The 18,761-nt window shown below is 37.3% G+C and overlaps 1 non-coding gene across 1 annotated transcript; it reads left to right on the top strand.

Annotated features, from left to right (window-relative positions):
• Nucleotides 1–17,680: 17,680 nt before the first annotated feature.
• LOC132275732 (small nucleolar RNA R71) lies at nt 17,681–17,786 on the top strand. The gene has a single exon (XR_009470722.1). It is a non-coding gene; the product is annotated as a small nucleolar RNA R71 (small nucleolar RNA).
• The last annotated feature ends 975 nt before the right edge of the window (nt 17,787–18,761 follow it).

Here is an 18,761-nt window from a genome sequence, read left to right as displayed (position 1 = left end):
CCTAAATTACTAGCATGCCACAATTTAATTCTAAGCAACATACATCTATGTGAATTAAATCTTAATCATAGAAAATAATTAAATTAAATTCTAAAACTTGAACACAGGCATGCTTACAAGTTGTATATGCTCATATAACAATCAATATAACATTAATATAAACCTAAGACATCCCCTTCCTCATTTTGAGATAAAATCTCAAAAGCCACCAAAATGAAACCGTTCCGAATTCAACGAAACTTCGGGGTTTTGTCGGGGACAACACGATCTACATGAACCCCAAGAAGCCCCATCAAAATCAAAACTTGACTTGAAACCCGAACTCAAGAAATGGTCAGAAATGAATTCTAATAAGGAGGAATGGTAGAGCACGTCGAGGGGAACGATAAACGTTATGGCCGAAGAGTTTTCACTAAGGAAATCAAGTGGAGGAGAAGAAAGAATGAAGGCAGCCCCTTGGGCTCCCATGGCTGCCAGCCAAGAGGGTGAAGAAGATGACGGAAATATGACTTTTTGACTTAAGACCCCTTATTTATAGAAAATCTCAAAAAGTGCCCCGAAAGGGTCCCACCGGGTCCGGAAAAGTGGATTTTCAGCAAACGTGCTCCAATGATAAAACTCTGTGAACGAAAAATATTTTAAATGAGAAAATATGAACAACAGAAGAAACGGCATCAAAAACTGAGTCCTGAGCAAAGAGATATGCCCCAAAATAGTTCGGCAGCAACCAGGTCCAGAAACCCTGGAAGTGGAGAAAAATGACCAAAAGGAAATTCTATGAGTACACGACTCGACGAAATGTGAAAATGAATCCCGTATGAGGATCCAGACTCAAAACAAGGTATTTTGCAATAACTTTCGTTAATTGACAATAGCCCATACAAAAAGGGTTAACTGTAAAACTGCCCCAGAATGAAAATATCTTCCAACATATATTTTCTTAGATACCCCTAAAATAAAATATCTTTAAAAGATATTTATGAAAAACACTCCAAGAAAAGAAAAAGATTCTAAAAAACTGTGCATCCATGCCCTTATGGACACCGGAAGCAACCAGAGTATTTTTCTGCAAAAGTAAAGATATGTATTTCATGGAAACCACTTAGGATGAAGATATGTGAAGTCAAAAACTAACTCCAAACACAAAGAGTGAGGTTATGCCAACCACGTGACAAACGGGAAAAAGAAAAATAAGGGAAGAGGACAAAACAGGGAAAAGGACGAAAAGTGAATAGTGTCAAAAAGCGAAAAATGTGAAAATGACTTGGTCCTCAAAGGAAGTTGTCAAACCAAAGGAAAGAGTCTCAGAAACTATTTCTGAGCACTCGAGATGACACTAAGCGACGAGAAACTGAACTCAGAAAAGAAATTTCAACAAAAAAAATTCATCCGTAAAATTCTGAGGAAAAGGGAAAGTAAGGAAATGACCGGGTCATTACACTTCGTATGGTTTTTCAAGCCTTTTCCTTCCTCGTTTCTTTTTTATTTTTGCACTTTTTTGCATCGTCTAGATACAATCTGGGATCATATATGTTGTTTGAGGCTTTGATAGAGAATGCATGCACTTTCATCTCCAAATTAGGCATTTAGTGCCTGTTCGATCGATCACAGGAGCAACTTTGATCGGTCGAACCTCTCTGCATCCACTTCTTTACATATTTTTAGGTCTCTATCCCATTATTTAGGATTTTCTGCAGGTTTTCAACTCTTTCTTCATCATGCGAACCTTCTGTTTGATCGTTCACAGCAACATTCGATCGATCTAATGTTCCTGTGAATGATCACAATTATACAATTAGAAAAATTTTGGACCTCTGTATACTTTCAATTCTCTGTCCAATCGTGCAAAGTTTTCTGCAGGTTTTTAGTCATCTGTGCATCGTTCGAACTTTAGAACAATCGAGGTTTCGATCGATCATTCTGCGATCGATCTGAGTTCTTTCTTTTGACCTTGACTTTTTATAAAATTAAAAATAAATAAATAAATAAATTTTGATTTTTAATTTTCAAATTTCAAAAATTCAAATAATTTTTAAAATATTTTGTCATTTTATGGGTTTGATTGATCCGAGACATTTCATGAACGATCAAACTATGATCGATCCATTAGACCTCGTGATCGATCATACATGTCGGATTCAGTTTTTAAAAATAGACCCTTGGGGTCACTTAGATCATTCACATTGAATGTTCCAAGCCCCCTCTCTCCTTTTCACTGTTCCGCCATCTTCCCCAACTCTGGTGAGCTTCCGATGATCTTTGAATTCCAGATCTCGATCTTGTCTCTCCTTCTCCTTCTCGGTTCTCCTCTTCTCTCCATTTTTGGTATGTTAATTTTTCATTTTTCATTTTCTTTTCCATTTTAGATTGTTTTGATGTTAACCTTGCTTCATATGCTTAGATTTAATGCTTCAATGATGATTTTATTTCCATTTTTGGGTTTGCAAGCATGTGTATATATATGTATATATATATATTTCCTTTCCGAATTTGAATCGAGGTCACATGCCATCTTAAGTGACCAAATTTGCATTGTTGAGGTGTATTAGGGGTCACGAGCCTTGAAGTGACCATTGGGATTCGCCCCGTGACTTCCACGTCACAAACGGGTAACTTTTCATTTCTCAGCAGGTTCGATCGATCACACTAGTGCCTAATTGATCAAGGGCACGATCGATCCAATATATGTCATGATCGATCCAACTAAGGATCGATCACATTTTTCTATGATCGTTTGAACTTCACTATTTTGTATATTAATTTTCATGTACCCTCTCTTGTGTTTCATGCTTTCATATTTTTGCCTAATGCCTGTGTTTTCCACATTGGTTGCATTCTGTACTTGTCATACCTAGCATGTTTCACACATTTTGCTCAGTCACTATATATATTTGGTTGCATTACCACTTACATAAATAGGTTCATATGTTCTATTATGTGTTGTCTATCTTAATATAACAAGCATGCTTCTATCTTTTGTGCTTTTAATTCTGCATCTTATATATCATTCCTTGTTGCTGACTACAATTGCAAGTGTGTTTCTTTTTGTAGGCCATAACTAGGGTCAAGACCACAGCAAAGTAGACTTATGATTGCTGAGTGAGGCCCCGGACTCAGGAGCCAGCTCCTTCTCAACCAGAGCACCATTCTTTATCTTTTGCGGAGGGTGCGCCTGAGCCACCTCTAGCACCCGCCTGTACCACCACCAGCCCAGCCAGCTATTGACCGGGAGGACGTCATTGAGAAGTTTGAGTGACTCTTAGTTTCTCATGAGTCCATATTTGATGAGGAGGCTTTTGCAGAGGTTGCCACAACCAAGTGGTCGTATGACAAGATCTTCCGTCAGTGCATTTCTCCTATTTTGGCTCCCGTGACCAACCAAGTATACCCGAGGCTTGTTTAGCTGTTCTACCAGAACCTCAGGCCAGCTCCGAGTAACTTGGTTAAGCTGCGGACCACCATTGATGAGCATCTTATCCGTATCACTGTCGAGACACTAGCAATAGCTTCTTAGTGCCCCCAAACATGTCCTCCGAGGATTGATTACCCGAATCTGCTCAAGCCATCATATGCATAGATGGCTACAGCTCTTCATGGCACCAACACTGTCCGTGATACTTATGTCATCCGGACTTATATGCCAGACCAGATATGGTTCTTTGATTCAGTTTTATACTGAAATGTTTACATGTCTAGGCACAAGACCTAGAGGCGGGGAGACTTTCTTGTAGCTTTATATGCCATTGATACAGGGCATTGGTTTTTAGTTCCTAACCTCATCTGGAGTGTTATGATAAAGCTATATGATGAGTCTATCAGCAAAAGTGACCCGCTGTAAGCCAAGTTCCTCCCATATGCACATTTGATTACACAGCTCCTTTGAGACCAGCATTACCCATTTGACCTAGAGGAGGACATTGAGACTAGGGCTTGCAATTTAAAATGGGTTTGTTGGTTGAAGAGCTACAACACTCTTTTCAAGAGCCTAGCAGAGGTAGCCACCCAGGTAGCGAAGGATCTTGAGGCAGAGGAGGAAGCAGTAGTAGCATCGGCGGTAGAGAGAGTTGACATGGACATTGACTTAGAATAGGAGCCTCCACTAGGGTCACCACATCCTTCCCAGGAGCAGCGCCATCATTCCCAGAGCCAAGACAAGCATTAGTCTACTGGTGACTCGAGATTGCATCATCAAGATGACCCAGTCATTCCTGACACTTAGGCTCAGCCAAACAGCTTAGGGAAGCGTATCCGGACATTAGAGGATGCAGTCCTCTCCCTCAAAGTAGATGTGACCACTCTACGCACGGATGTCATGACAACGCTGCAGGACATTTTTCGACATATCCGGGGTTCATACTCTGCTAGACTGTATTCCTCTTCTTGACCTCTCTCTCTTTATCTCATTTATACTCGTGATTTTCAGACTGATACTTTGATACTATTATTCCATTTTTACAGCCGGTCTGTTGGCCTAATTACTGTGATGTACATTATACTATTTTTATTCTTAGATATTATGGATGTTTTAACCTTATATTGATATATTTGTTGATGATTGACTCCATTATTAGGTGTATTATAGTGACTTCAGTGAGAGAGTGCTGGCCATATTTTTCAAGACAGCCCTTATCCCTCTCTCTCTCTTTCATTTACTATCCCACTTGCACTTGCATGCCCACTGTGCACAATTATTATTCCATTTGTTATTTAATGATATTTTATTCAAGTGCCATCTTTTTAGGACCACCGTTGATCCCAAGTTTAGGGGGATTATACCACCCAATTTGGATACTTCTAAACTGCTCATTCATCATCATAGTTGCACTGGTATACTCTTTCCTCTTTCTTTTGTTCTCTTTGCACATTGAGGACATTGTGCCATTTAATTTTGGGAGTAATGTGTATTCTTTGCGTTCAATTCAAGATTTTGAGCATGACTTGTGTATTTGAGGGATTTTCTATGATTGGTCCATAACTATCTATGATTTTGATCTTTTGAGAACTATATTGCTTAGAATTTAAAAATTGTTTAACTTAAGAGTCTAATACTCCTTCTATGTTTTATGGATGCCATTTGGGAGTAAAATTTTTGAAAGATTGATGTTTTGTTTGCATTTATGGTCCACATCATCTTGATCTTGTGATTATTTTGAGATTCACTCTAGGATTCTACACTAGCATAGGCGCACACTAGCATTCATTTGTGAGGTACATGCTTTGTTGATTATTGATTTAGTTATATCTCTATTGAGCTAGTAATGCATTGAAAGCTTTCATTCCTAACAAAGGTGGATAACAAACCCTTTTCACTAAGTAGCCAGGATTCTAGCCTCATTAAGCATTGAACTTCTCGCGCCGAAAGGTGGAGGACCCAAACTCTAGGTTAATAACTTGATAAAAATAAATAAAAAAAGTTGCAAAAGCAAATAAAAAAGTGGAGAACCTTATTCTATCTTATTTTCCCGTTTTAATCTAATTTCGTGTTATTTCCCTTTTCAGGCATTTATCCCCAAAATAAGTCAATTCAGCTGAATTAGAGTATTAAAAGAAGCAATCTCAAACCTAGTGGAAGAAAGGATCAAAGTGGAAGCAAAGTGGTAAAAAAGTCTTCTATGATCGATTGAACCGAGCCATGATCGATCGCACTACGATCATTCCAACCATACCATGATGGATTGAACCCCTTGTCTTTATCTTTAGGAAAATGTCCTATTCGATCGATCCAACATTTCCTTCAATCGATCGAACCTTTTGATTTTATCCTCACCTACCACTTTTGTCCTATTCCCATAAATATCTCAAGCTTATTCTTATCCAAATAAATACGCTGCCTTACTTCAATTGATCAGAGTAACCATGTGATCGATCGAATGCTGCAAATTGCGTGCAAAATAGATTTCAAGCTGAATTGAAGGTGTGCCAATGGTGCAATCATTTGGAGGTCCTAGTACATGAGGTCTGACCATTGGGTGTGACATTTAAGCTACCTATATAAGGATTTTAGCTAATTTTAGTAGAGAGAGGTTGGTTAGTTTAGAGATATTGGCTAGAGATTAGAGAGAGAAACATACAATTTGGGAAAGTTCTTCCACTCATCCAGGGATTCTACCAAGACCACAAGAGGAAGAGGATGAATTCAACCATGGAGATAGCCCTTGAGGGTTAGATGCCAACATCAATGAGTGGCTAAACCATTCTCTTGGGATTAGAGATAGCCCTAAGCATGCCTCCTAGACTTTGATGTTTTATAATTAATGAGGATTTGTGTTGTAATTCTTGTCTTGACATCTTATATATATAAATCTTATTTCTACAATGATTTATGTAGTTTAATACTTCCAATTGATCATTTAATTCTATACATATGTCTATGTATGTTAGAATGAATGTTCATGTGTTTACCTTTAGATTTTATGACATTGATGCATGTCTATGTGTGTTGATATTATGAATCTAGCGATGGTTAAGGCATGGTGCTTAAATGGATTACTTTTGTGATTTATTTGATGGTTCATACTTATATCTTGATGGATTGTGCCACCTCCTTAGTTTAATTAGTTTAATTTTCATGCCACTAGCTTAGTTGTAGTGTAATTACCTTACTTTCTTAGATAGGTGGATGACCCATTCTTGTTGTTTGATATTCCATGCTTATGAATGCAAGTGGTATATTTATCTAATTTAATGAGTGTGCATTAATTGTGGACTTATGGAACGATTAATGGCTTAATTTGATATGTTGTGTTATTCACTAGATTAACTAGACAATGTATACTTACTTAGCCATCCATGTTTAATATTTCAATTAATGGCACACGCTTTTATTTACAACACAAAAATCCCCCTAATCCTTCAAATATTGAATGTCTAGGAAGGTAATGCTTAGTGGTGAACTCTATGACTGAAGACTCCTCTCTCATATTCTCTACACCTCATTTGTTTTAGTTGTTTTACATTGCATTTCTTTAGTCTAAAGTATAGTATAATTCAACCAACAAACTCTCTTTTGATCATTTGACCTACTAATCCAACATTGATTCCAGAGTGCCATTCCTTTCCCTTAGGACGATCCCTACTTACTCTAGTTACATTAATAGTTAGTAGTGGTAGTGACATTCTATAAATTCAAACTTGGCCACACTTCACATTTTACACCATATTTTGTGCTTCGGTTTCATGACACTACCAATTAACTTTGAAAACCCAGTGATCAACTTGAGGCGCTTCTGTGCTGCCGTCTCCTCAACCTGAACTACCGGTTGTGGTACCGGTTGCGGAAGAAAAGCAATTGTAGCTCTCAAGGCATTCTGCAACAGATGGTTCTGTGCCAGCATAGCTGAACCTTCACCCACTTCAGTGGGTGCCTTGATGTGTCTAATTTTACCACTCGCAATAGTACGATTTCGTGTAGGATAGTGCTATAAAGAGAGGTGTCGAACCCATAGAGAGATGAGATTTATATTTAGTTTTCAATTTAGTTTTGTTTATTTACAGGTAACTGGTTGAAAGATTTATTGGTTGTCACGATTAAAAATTAACTAAAATTAAAGCAAAAATATTAAACTAGAGTAAATTAATTAATCAGAGAAAGAAGTCTTAGGGATTTGACTTCACCACAATCATCATACTATGGTTAATTATGCTAACTCTAGGGATTTAACAACTATGTTTTTCAAATGAATTGAACTCAATAACATTCGTTCAATTCGGGTTTTAAAGAAAGATCTTTTACAAGATTCAGTCAGCTATAACCTATATGAGGTTTGCGTGGACTATCCACCTACCTACTTTAACTACTTTACAAACAATCCACCTTTCCTAAGCATAGAACATGAAAACATTCTTTTGTAAAAAAACATTAGAACACTATTATATGACCTCTATTCTCATGTCCGGCAGGCCTCTGCCAGATACCGTCCAATAAGATAGGTTAAGAATAGAAAACAAACAATTATATCTAAGACAAGGTAACAACAGTTTATAATCTATTAAAGCATGAAAACCAATTGAGTTGTCTCAATTGCTCATAGTCATATAATTAAGGAAACATAATATATTAAAATAAACCTAAAGTTAAAACAATCAAACCATAATACTAGATTGGGTTAATTCAGTGCCCTAAGAGAGGAATTAGTTACTCATGACGATGTCGGATATCATCTGTGTTGGAGTTGTCTCCATACAGCACTTCTCTTCTCAGGATCTTCACTTTCTAAGGTTGTGGAAACCCTAAAAGCCACCACAGTCAGCCTTCTAAATCACATGGCAAAAAGGAATTAGAATTTTGGACCTCTTCTATCAAGGCTTAAGCCTTCTTATATAGAAGAAAATATGGATCTGGTGGGCTTTTAGGTCTTTTGGCCCATCTGAAATGAGATACGGCTTGAAAAGAGAACTTTTTCATAACTTAAATATGACATGTCATGGAAGGCTTGAGCTTTAGGAACAAAGGCTCGAGCTTTAAGGTTCAAACTCGAGCTTAAGGAACAAGGCTCGAGTTTTTCTGGATAGATACTCGAGCTTCAAGAATTAGTGCTTGATCTTCACTTTGACACTTAGCCAAATTTCTTCAATTACTTTCTGAAGTGTCTTTTTCTTTAACACATAGAATATTCTTGGGATTAAAATCTTTTACCATTGCTCGATCAAAGCTTCATGGGCTCGAGCACTAGGTATCGGGCTCGAGCACTAGGTACCAGGCTCAATCATTTGGTTCTCAAGGCTCGAGCATTAATGGATAATGCTCGTTCCTTGGGTTGAGGCACGAGGTCTGGGAGCTTGGAAATCCACTATTCAAATTTCGACGCCTTGTGCTCGAGCTTAAGGGTCAAGGCTCGAGTACATTATGGTCAAGCTCGAGCACCCTTTGTTCAGGCTCGAGCCTGAAGGTACAAGGCTCGAGCTTTAATGCCTTATTGATTTTTTTGTCTTCTTTGGCTTGTAAGGCTCGAGCCTCATGACTTGGGCTCGATCTTTGGACTCTGAATTCTTCCAAATTTCACTATTTAAGCTCTCAACTTACTCTAGATGATCGGCAATGACTCTGTAAGCTTCGATATCATCATAAAGTCCCGGTTTTAACCATTTCTCTGGGAAAGTACCTACAAATACACATTGAACATAAATCAGTCTCAATATGGGTAGAAGTACTACTTTAGGCCTTCACATTTGCGTATTTAGGGGCTCGAATATACAATATTCAGTACTCATCACACCCTAAACTTACATATTGCTAGTCCCTTAGCAATACAGAACTAAAAATCCGCTTTCATGGGAATCACGGTTGCATTTAGCCTATACAACAAGCCTTTAAATCCCTAGGTTACCACTAGTGGACGAGTTGTAGTCTCGTGAGGGTTTCCAGTGAAAATACCCATAAACTTCTTAGATTAGTGCCTTAAGTGCACAGTAAGCTCATTCGAGCCTGTTTTCAAATCATATTATCCCTGCAACTCATTAATCAATCAAATATAGCAAGTACAACCAATCACGTAATCAAGAAAACTTTCAACTTCTAATTTCAATTTAACAGCCATGGTCCCCATATATCAATCTAATCATTCATTCAATACCTTAATCTCCAAAACACTTTCTAAAAGTGACCCTACAATTCAATGTGTGGCATACTATCCATACTTGCATTCATTCTTAGTTATTCCTCAATTCACAGGCAAAATTTTCAAATTCCAACTCCCAAGGCATTTATTTATTTTTTTCCAAGGTATGCATTTTTTTAAAAAAGGATACTGTGTAATGTTCAGGTCTAATAAGCTTTCTAAATCACCTTTGTAATGAACTTTTAGCCAATGACTCCCAGACCAGATGATCTTAAGGCATTAGGTGTCAGAACACACGCCAAAGGACTTAATCACTCAAGCAATCTAAGTACAGACCTGAACTTGATCCTTTTTTACTTTTTTTTTTTCTTTTCATTCACATTGGTGAAGAATTGTTTTCTTCTATTGCATACATACCAATCTTTTCTATTTCTTTCAACTTTTTTTTTTCTTCTTTTTTTTTTCTTTATTTTATGCCTTGGTTATCAAAATCATTAAATCCATCTGCTCATCTCAGTTTAACTCAAAATGAAACAAGACTTCTAGTTTTTACCCCACAGAATTCATGCAAGGGTGAATATGTGCAAAGTGCAGTATTCTAGAGATTAATTTCATTAAACAAAGATCATCCTAAAAGAGTAGACCACAGGCCATCAACCAATTTCAAAATTTTCAAGAATTCTTTTTCACAACATTTTAGCATAGAAACCATATCTAACTAACATCGGACTGCAAATGGAGTACATAACAATCAACAGACTCAAACGTATGCTAAAAATATCAAATGCAGTCAAATGCGCGCAGTCTCAATCTCAAATCATCTCAAATCAATTTCAAATTACCTTACCCCCAAACTTATTTTACGCATTGTCCTCAATGTGTGAGAACAAAAGAAAGATTAGAAAGATATTACCAAAAATGCAGACCAGCAAAGATAAACAATACTAAAACACAGAAGGTAAACATCACCCTCAAACTTAATTTGTAGCATCTAGCAAAATCAACCAACTCAAAACATATCAGATTATTAAGCATAGGCAGTAATAAGAGAGAAATATCACAAGTAACTCAAATATCAACACAAGGAAATAATAATCAGAAAGCATGTATATATATATTAGCAATATGAGTATAATGCTTTTCAAAATAACAAACTTAAGGCAGATATACATCATAATGAAATAAATACATCAAAAGACTATGAAAAAGCCTTAGCAAGATAATCTATCTATGGTGGAGGCGGATCAATAGAGGTCGAAGGGGCAGACAGGGTGCGGCGTAGAAGCTCCTCCAGAATGCTCTGCTGCACAGTCAGCATATGTCTCAGCATTGTTTGGCCATCCTGTAGCTCGGCCTCCCTAGCCTGTAAAGCTCTAATCTCAGCCTGAGATGAACTCTCAGGTTAGGCTGTAAGAATTGGCCTCCTCCTCGGCGGGGCCTGGCTATCAAGGACATCCATCTCGTCCTCTGTAGCTTTATCATCAACTCTCCCAGCAACAACAGCTACGTATCCCTTATCACCAAACTCTATTGCATCCCAACGATGTGTCGGCATATGTGTCCATACTTTATTCCATTCCATCATTCCAAAGATGGGAGATTCATCACATGATTCTTCTTTAAAACCCTGTAACTCTAACAGTCTAGTAATCAAGTATGGAAAGGGTAACATATGGGTAGGAACAGTTTTGTGTGGTCCAATTTCAGACCAAAACTCCAATAGCTGACAGAAAATCATTCTAGGAAACGAATACCAATGCTCAAACTGAATAGCATACAGTGCCTGGAGAAAATCAGTTTTCGGTAGTGCTACTACGCTTTCTCCTGGCAAACCTACCATCACACAACTTTTGAATCAGATTTTCTACAATTGTCACCCTAGGAAAAGGTGTGAAAACAGGACAACTACATCTCTCATCTAAGACCTCAGGAAGCGTATGATAACATTTTAGAGCTACAGTAATAGCATCAGGATTAATAATCAACTCATGCCCATTAATCATAGTACTAAGCTCCTACGAGTCATCCTCACTACAAACCAGACTGAGATAAAACAAGTGAACTAGACAAGGATAAGTAATTTGTGCAACTAGGACCATGAGATGAAGAAGATGCCTGTAACTAAAGGATTTTATGGCCCATCTAGTGCGAGGATCATTAATGAATACCTGATAATCAAAGGTAGTTTCATATGAAATTGGAATTTCTTTTCAAGCACTTGGCAAAACATCTATAGTCACCCTAGCACGCTTAGAAGGAGTAGGCTGAACCATCTCTAGCTTCAATAAATATTATCTTGCACTAAAATCCCAAAAATCACCCAAAATCCTGCAATCTAGAAATTAATGCTCAGGCTTAAGTGTCCGAGCTTGAGCTTCAACCAATGCTCGAGCTTTAAGCTGCAAAGCTTGAGCCTCACCTGAACTTCATCATAATAGATCGTCAGAAATTAGTGCACCTATCAATCAACAATTGATTTAAATAACTAATCTATGCTGAGGATGTATAAATATCTTAAGAATCATGTATCCAAGTAGTGACTCGTGTTCTTCTCTCTAGATTTAGAAATTTATGCATTCACGAAAGAGACAATGGAAAGAGGATGAAGAACTTTACCTCTATGTATGTCTCCTGCAAATCTGAGAGGAGAATCTGAAACTTCACCGGATATGAATATAAAGAGAACTTGGAAGGATTTTATAAGGGAGGTGTGTCCTTCATGTGCTAGGAGTCGGAGTACCCAGTTTCCTTCTTTTAAACTTTTACATCCTAAGGCTCGAGCCTGCCGACACAAATCCTTACAATTCACGATGATGGAAGGCTCGAGCTTGAGGTACTGATGCTCGAGCCTTTAGTAGCTGATGCTCGAGCCCTAAAGGTTAGGCTCAAACATTAAGACATATTTTTGGATTTTTCTCAATTTCTCAATTTTTATTTTCTTTTTCTATTTTATCTAAACCAAAACTACCCTAAACCTAAAATTAACCTAGAATCAACCTAAAACCTAGAAAAGAAAATAATGAAATCAAAAACTAAAATAACGAAATCAAAATCAAAATAAATTATGGTACAACATACAAATGCTAAATTTAACGTCGATAGCTCGATAGCATGCTAAGTTTAACATCGATAGCTCGACGAAAACCTGACCTCTCTAGTCCAAGTAAATAGGATCATAAAGTTCTACTGACTCCACTGTGCCTCTCTGCACACTACCCTTTATGTTGGGCTTCAGTCTATGTCCATTGATCTTAGACAGTTGTCCAGCCTTGCAATCTTGTATTTTAATTGCATCGTAAGGTGTAATAGAAATAACCATATACGGACCTTCCCAACGTGACTTCAGTTTACCAGGAAAAAGTTTCAGTCATGTATTAAACAACCAAACTTTCTTCCCATGCTTAAAAAACTTACGCAAGATATGTTTGTCATGAAATGCCTTAGTCTTGGATTTATAAACCTTAGCACTCTCATAAGCATCATTACGCAATGCTTCGAGCTCTGTCAATTGAAGCTTCCTGTTAGATCCAGCAGAGTTTATATCAAAATTGAGCTTTTTATGGCCAAGAAAGCTCTGTGTTCTAATTCTACAGGAAGATGACACCATTTATCATAGACAAGACGGTAAGTTGACATACCAATCGAAGTCTTATAAGCTGTTCGGTAAGCCTACAAAGCATCATTCAGTCTAAAAGATCAATCTTTACGATCTGGCTTAACCATTTTCTCAAGAATTTTCTTAATTTCACAATTGGATAATTCAACTTGGCCACTTGTTTGGGGATAATAAGGAGAAGCAACTTTATGAGTGACGGAGTATCTTTGTACCAAAGAACGGAAATACCTATTACAGAAATGAGCACCTTCATCACTAATAATAGCTTGTGGCATACCAAACTGACTAAAAATGCTCGTTTGAATGAACTCAATCGTGGCTGCATGATCGGCGGTTTTAGTAGTCACTGCTTCAACCCATTTAGAAACATAATCAACTACCACAAGAATATACTCATTTTTATTTGACTGAAGAAAACGACCCATGAAATTAATATCCCAAACATCAAAAACCTCAATAATTAAGATTAGAGTTAAGGGCATCATATTTCGTCTAGAAATTAATCCTAACTGCTGATATATAAGGCATAACAGAATGAATACACATCTCGAAAGAGTGATGGCCAAAAGAAATCGCATTGAAGAATTTTAGCTGCAGTTTTCTTTGCATTGAAATGACTCCACAAGCTAAACTATGACAGAAGGTCAGAATACTATGAAATTCACTCTCAGGAACACATCTACGAATAATTTGATCAGTACAATATTTGAAGAGCTGAGGATTTTCCTAATAGTACATCTTTATTTGAGAGAAGAATCGATCTTTTTTCTGTTTTGACCAAGACAAAGGAATTCTGCCTATTGTGAGATAATTCATAATATCAGCAAACTAAGGCAAACCTGAATGAGAAACCCCAAATAGTTGTTCATCCGGAAAGGAATCACAAACTGGAAGTGAAGTTAAGGTATTCGCAATCAGAATTCTATAAAGATGGTCAGCTACCACATTCTCTGACCCTTTCTTATCCCAGATCTTATAATCAAACACTTAAAGCAAGAGGATCCATCGAATCAAACAGGGTTTGGTTTCCTTTTTTAGAAAGAAGATGTTTCAAAGTAGAATGATCAGAGTAGACTATGACTTTAGAACCTAACAGATATGATCTGAATTTGTCCAAAGCAAAGACGACTGCAAGTGATTCTTTTTCAGTAGTGGTATAATTTAATTGTGCCTCTGAAAGAGTTTTACTAGCATAGTGGATAACATTAGGAAGCTCATCTACTCGTTGTCCTAAGACAGCACCCATAGCATAATCAGATGTGTCATATATAATCTCAAATAGAAGAGCCCAATTAGGAGGATTCATGATAGGAGCTGAAGAAAGAAGAGAGTGAAGCTTATGGGAAGCTTCTAGGCATAACTCATCAAAGACAAAAGGAATGTCCTTTGCAAGTAGATTACACAAAGGGCGAGAAATTTTGCTGAAATCGTTAATGAAGCGTCGATAAAACCCGGCGTGCCTAAGAAATTATCGCATTCCCCTTACGGAGGTAGGAGGAGGCAATTTAAAGATCAAATCTATTTTAGCTCTATCAACTTCAATACCTCTCTCTGAAATAATATGTCCTAAAACAATCCCTTCTTGAACCGTAAAATGGCTCTTCTCCTAACTAAGAATAAGATTGGTTTCCCTACAATGCTTAAGCACTAGGGATAAATTTTAGAGACAATTCTCGAATGTGGATCAAAAATAGAGAAGTCATCCATAAAGACTTCAAGAAACTTTTCAACCATGTCCGAAAAGATAGACATCATACACCTCTGGAATGTTACTGGCACATTACACAATCCGAAAGGCATCCGTCTATATGCAAATGTATCGAATGGACAAGTGAAGTAGTTTTCTCTTGATCCTTAGGATCAATGGCCATTTGATTATAGCCGGAATATCCGTTTAAAAAGCAATAATAGCTCTGGCCAGCCAATCGCTCTAGAATCTGATTAATGAATGGAAGTGGAAAATAATCTTTTCTGGTAGCGGAGTTAAGTTTTTGGTAATCAATACACACACGCCATCCAGTAACGGTGCGCTGTGAACTAATTCTCCCTCGAAATTTTCAACCACTGTAATTCCTTTCCTTTTAGGTACTACCTGAGTAGGACTCACCCACTTGTTATCTGAGATGGGGAAGATTATTCCCGTATCTAACAACTTCACAACTTCCTTCAAAACTACCTCCTTCATATTAGGATTTAATCTTTATTGGAGCTCCTAAGATGTTCAGGAATCCTCCTCCCAATGAATCTGATGCATACAAATTGTGGGACTAATTCCTTTTAAATCAGCCACACTCCACCCAATAGCCTATTTGTTTTTCTTAAGAACTTTTAAGAGACTACTTTCTTGGGAACTTGTAAGATTAGAAGCAATGATCACCGGGAAGGTGTTATTTAAACCCAAGAAAGCATACTTGAGCATGTCCGAAAGTGGCTTAAGCTCAAGCTTAGGTAAAGACTCTAAGGAAGGAATAGGCGGAATACTAGAAAGTGGAGGAAGAGGCTCTAATATAGATTTTCATTGAGGAAAATTTGTGATATGAGTGGAGTTGAGTAAAGAATTTACTTCAACTATCGAAGCTTCGATATCGAAATCTTCATAATTGAAGTCATTCATTCAAGTTTCTAAAGAATTCTTCGATAAAATAGTTGGGAGTGATTCCTCAACCAACTCATCAATAACATCAAGGAAGAAGCATTCACTATCATCGTGGGGATGATGAATAGCATTAAAGATGTTTAACTTGACTTTCATATTTCCAAAAGATAAATCCAAGGCTCAAGTCCTACAGTTAATGCAAGCATTTGTTGTGGCTAGAAATGGACACCAAGAATAACTGGAATATACTTTTTGGAATTGTGGACCGGTTCTGTATCAAGTGCTAAGAAATCGACCAAAAAGAAGAACTTGTCCACTTTTATGAGTACATTTTTAACAATACCTTGTCGTTGTCTGACAGAACGGTCAGCTAGCTATAGAACAACTGACGTAGTTTTTAACTCTCCCAAACCTAACTTCTCATACACCGAGTAAGGAATAAGATTAACACTTGCTCCAAGATCAAGAAGTGCTCGCTCTATCATATTGTTTCCAATGATGTAAGAAATTATAGGAGCACCAAGATCTTTAACCTTAAGAGGAGTGTTATACTTAAGAATAGCACTGACTTGCTCGGTGAGACAAACTTTTTTAGGAACTTGGCTCTTAGATTTTCTCTTAAGAGTGCACAAGTCCTTTAAAAATTTGGAGTGGGCGGGAATTTGCTTTATAGCATCAAGCAGAGGAAGATTGATTTTGACCTGTTTAAAGACCTCCATCACATTTTGAATTTCCTCCCCTTATTTACCAAAGTGGGAGGGTTCCTTAAGACATTTAGGATAAGACACTCTTGACTCATAAGCTGTCTCAGGATTAGGAGCAGATGAAGAAGTGACTCCACCTTCAACTCCTGTGGTGGATTATGGAATAGAACTTGAGAAAACATCCTTGGGATGTGGATTATGGATGAAAAGAATAATGGGAATCCTAAGCCTCTCTTTTTCTTCCTGTCCTTTTTCAACTTGATTGTCAACCACTTTACCATTCCTCAATGTAGTGATAGCCTGAACTTGCTCGTGATGAATACCTGAGGAATTGGTTTCATCAATCATGTAAGTCTACCCTTTCGGGTTGGCTATTGACTGACTAGGTAACTTTCCATCCTCTCTTCGAGATAGAGTTCTCACTATTTACCCAACTTGTGCCTATAGCTTTGCTATGGCTTGAAAATGAGAATTAAGAAGTTGGGTATTGGATTTAAGATCAACAAAAGCATTTAGTACTTGTTCCTCAAAAGTAGAAATTCTAGGAGGAGGTGGAAGATTAGGAGCTTGAGTAGGTTGATTCATAAACTGAGGCGGACGGTAAACAACAGATTGGTTGAAAGAATTATTCTGTGGCATAGGATTGGATGAATTTTGATACTGTCCCTAAGATTAAGGAGCAATGGTCCCTTTACTTTGGTTATGCCATGATTGATTAGGATGATCTCTCCAGCCAGGATTATATGTAGAAGAATATGGATTGTATGTTGGTCTAGAGAATGCATCATTCACTTGCTCCTGTGGGATCTCAGATGATTATCCCATCATAAGGCAAGTGTCAACAAAATGGGAAGGATTAGCACAGATTAAACAAACTTCCTTTGGCAAGGCAGTTTGTGGAATAGCAACAGGAGCAAAGCCAGATGATAGAATTTGATCGAACCTACGGTTCAAGGCTTCTATTTGAGCAGCTAATTCACTAGATTTGTCTACCTCAAAGACTTTTTTAACTTTATGCATTCCAGGTGAAGACCTAGACCTAGAGGAATACGCATGTTGCATTGAATTTTCACTTATAGCCTCAAATAGTTCCTAAGCGTCAGCTGGACTCTTACGCAGAAAAGTTCCATTGCTAGAAGTATCAACCATGTTTTTATAAGAATCAAAGAGACTATCATAGAAAATTTGTATCAAATGCCATTGTGCAATATCATGGTGTGGACACTTTCTTAGAAGATCATTATATCTCTCCTAAGCATCATGGAACTGTTCTCCTGGGATTTGGGAAAACACCATAATTTCTCTTCTCATTTGATAAGTTTTACCTACTGTGTAGTACTTCTTCAAGAACTCTTGTTTCCATATCTCCCATGTAGATATGGAATTTGGAGGAAGGGAAAGCAACCAAGTTCTTACTTTATCTTTAAAAGAAAATTAGAAAAGTCGTATCCTGAATGAATCATTGGTAAGAGTGGTCAACTTGGCAGTTAAACACAATTCCAAAATACATCTAAGTGCATATAAGGATCCTTTGTTGCATACCCATGGAAGGTAGGAAACATTTGGATCATAACAGGATTGATCTCAAAATACGTTGCATCAGAAATACAAAGCATGAAGGAGAAGTGTATGTGGTAGGAATAAAATGGTCCCTCAATTATGGTTGTGGAGGGACAGGTGGAACCCGTCCTCCATTACCATTACCATTACCATTGTTATTACCCGGTACATTATGATGTTCAGCCATGTTATCAGAGGAACTATTTATATTATTCAAATGTTTTTTAAGTTTTCTTAATTAACTTAAAGTTCTCTCTATTTCAGGATCATGCACGAAAGGTTTTCGCCTAATTTAGTGAGTTAACATGCATTAATTCCACTAATCCTAAAAGTAGTAAAAAATTTCCAAGTAAAAGGAAAACAGTAAAAACTCACAGAAGGTTTAATAAATCGAAGCTTTTTCTCCCTTAAGCGTGTTTGTCCTCACTGCTACTTCATGTACCTAAAGAAAAAATAAATAAATAAGGTGAGATATCAGAAAGTCCGAAGACTGGTAAACCAAAATACCCTAATTAATAACTAAACAAAAACTAATCTCCCTGGCAATGGCGCCAAAAATTAATGACGTCTGATTTAACCACTCGCAATAGTACGATTCCGTGTAGGATAGTGCTATAAAGAGAGGTCAAACCCACAGAGAGATGAGATTTATATTCAATTTTCAATTTAGTTTTATTGGTTTACAGGTAACTAGTTGAAAGATTTTATTAGTTGTCACAATTATAATT

Source organism: Cornus florida, unplaced genomic scaffold (assembly GCF_030987335.1).
Source record: "Cornus florida cultivar Cherokee Brave unplaced genomic scaffold, ASM3098733v1 CherokeeBrave_3.0.0_Hap2_Chr09, whole genome shotgun sequence".
In the NCBI taxonomy this organism is placed as follows: Eukaryota; Viridiplantae; Streptophyta; class Magnoliopsida; order Cornales; family Cornaceae; genus Cornus; species Cornus florida.
The sequence above is the reverse complement of the archived record's forward strand: the minus strand, read 5'-3'. Positions and strand labels throughout refer to the sequence as shown.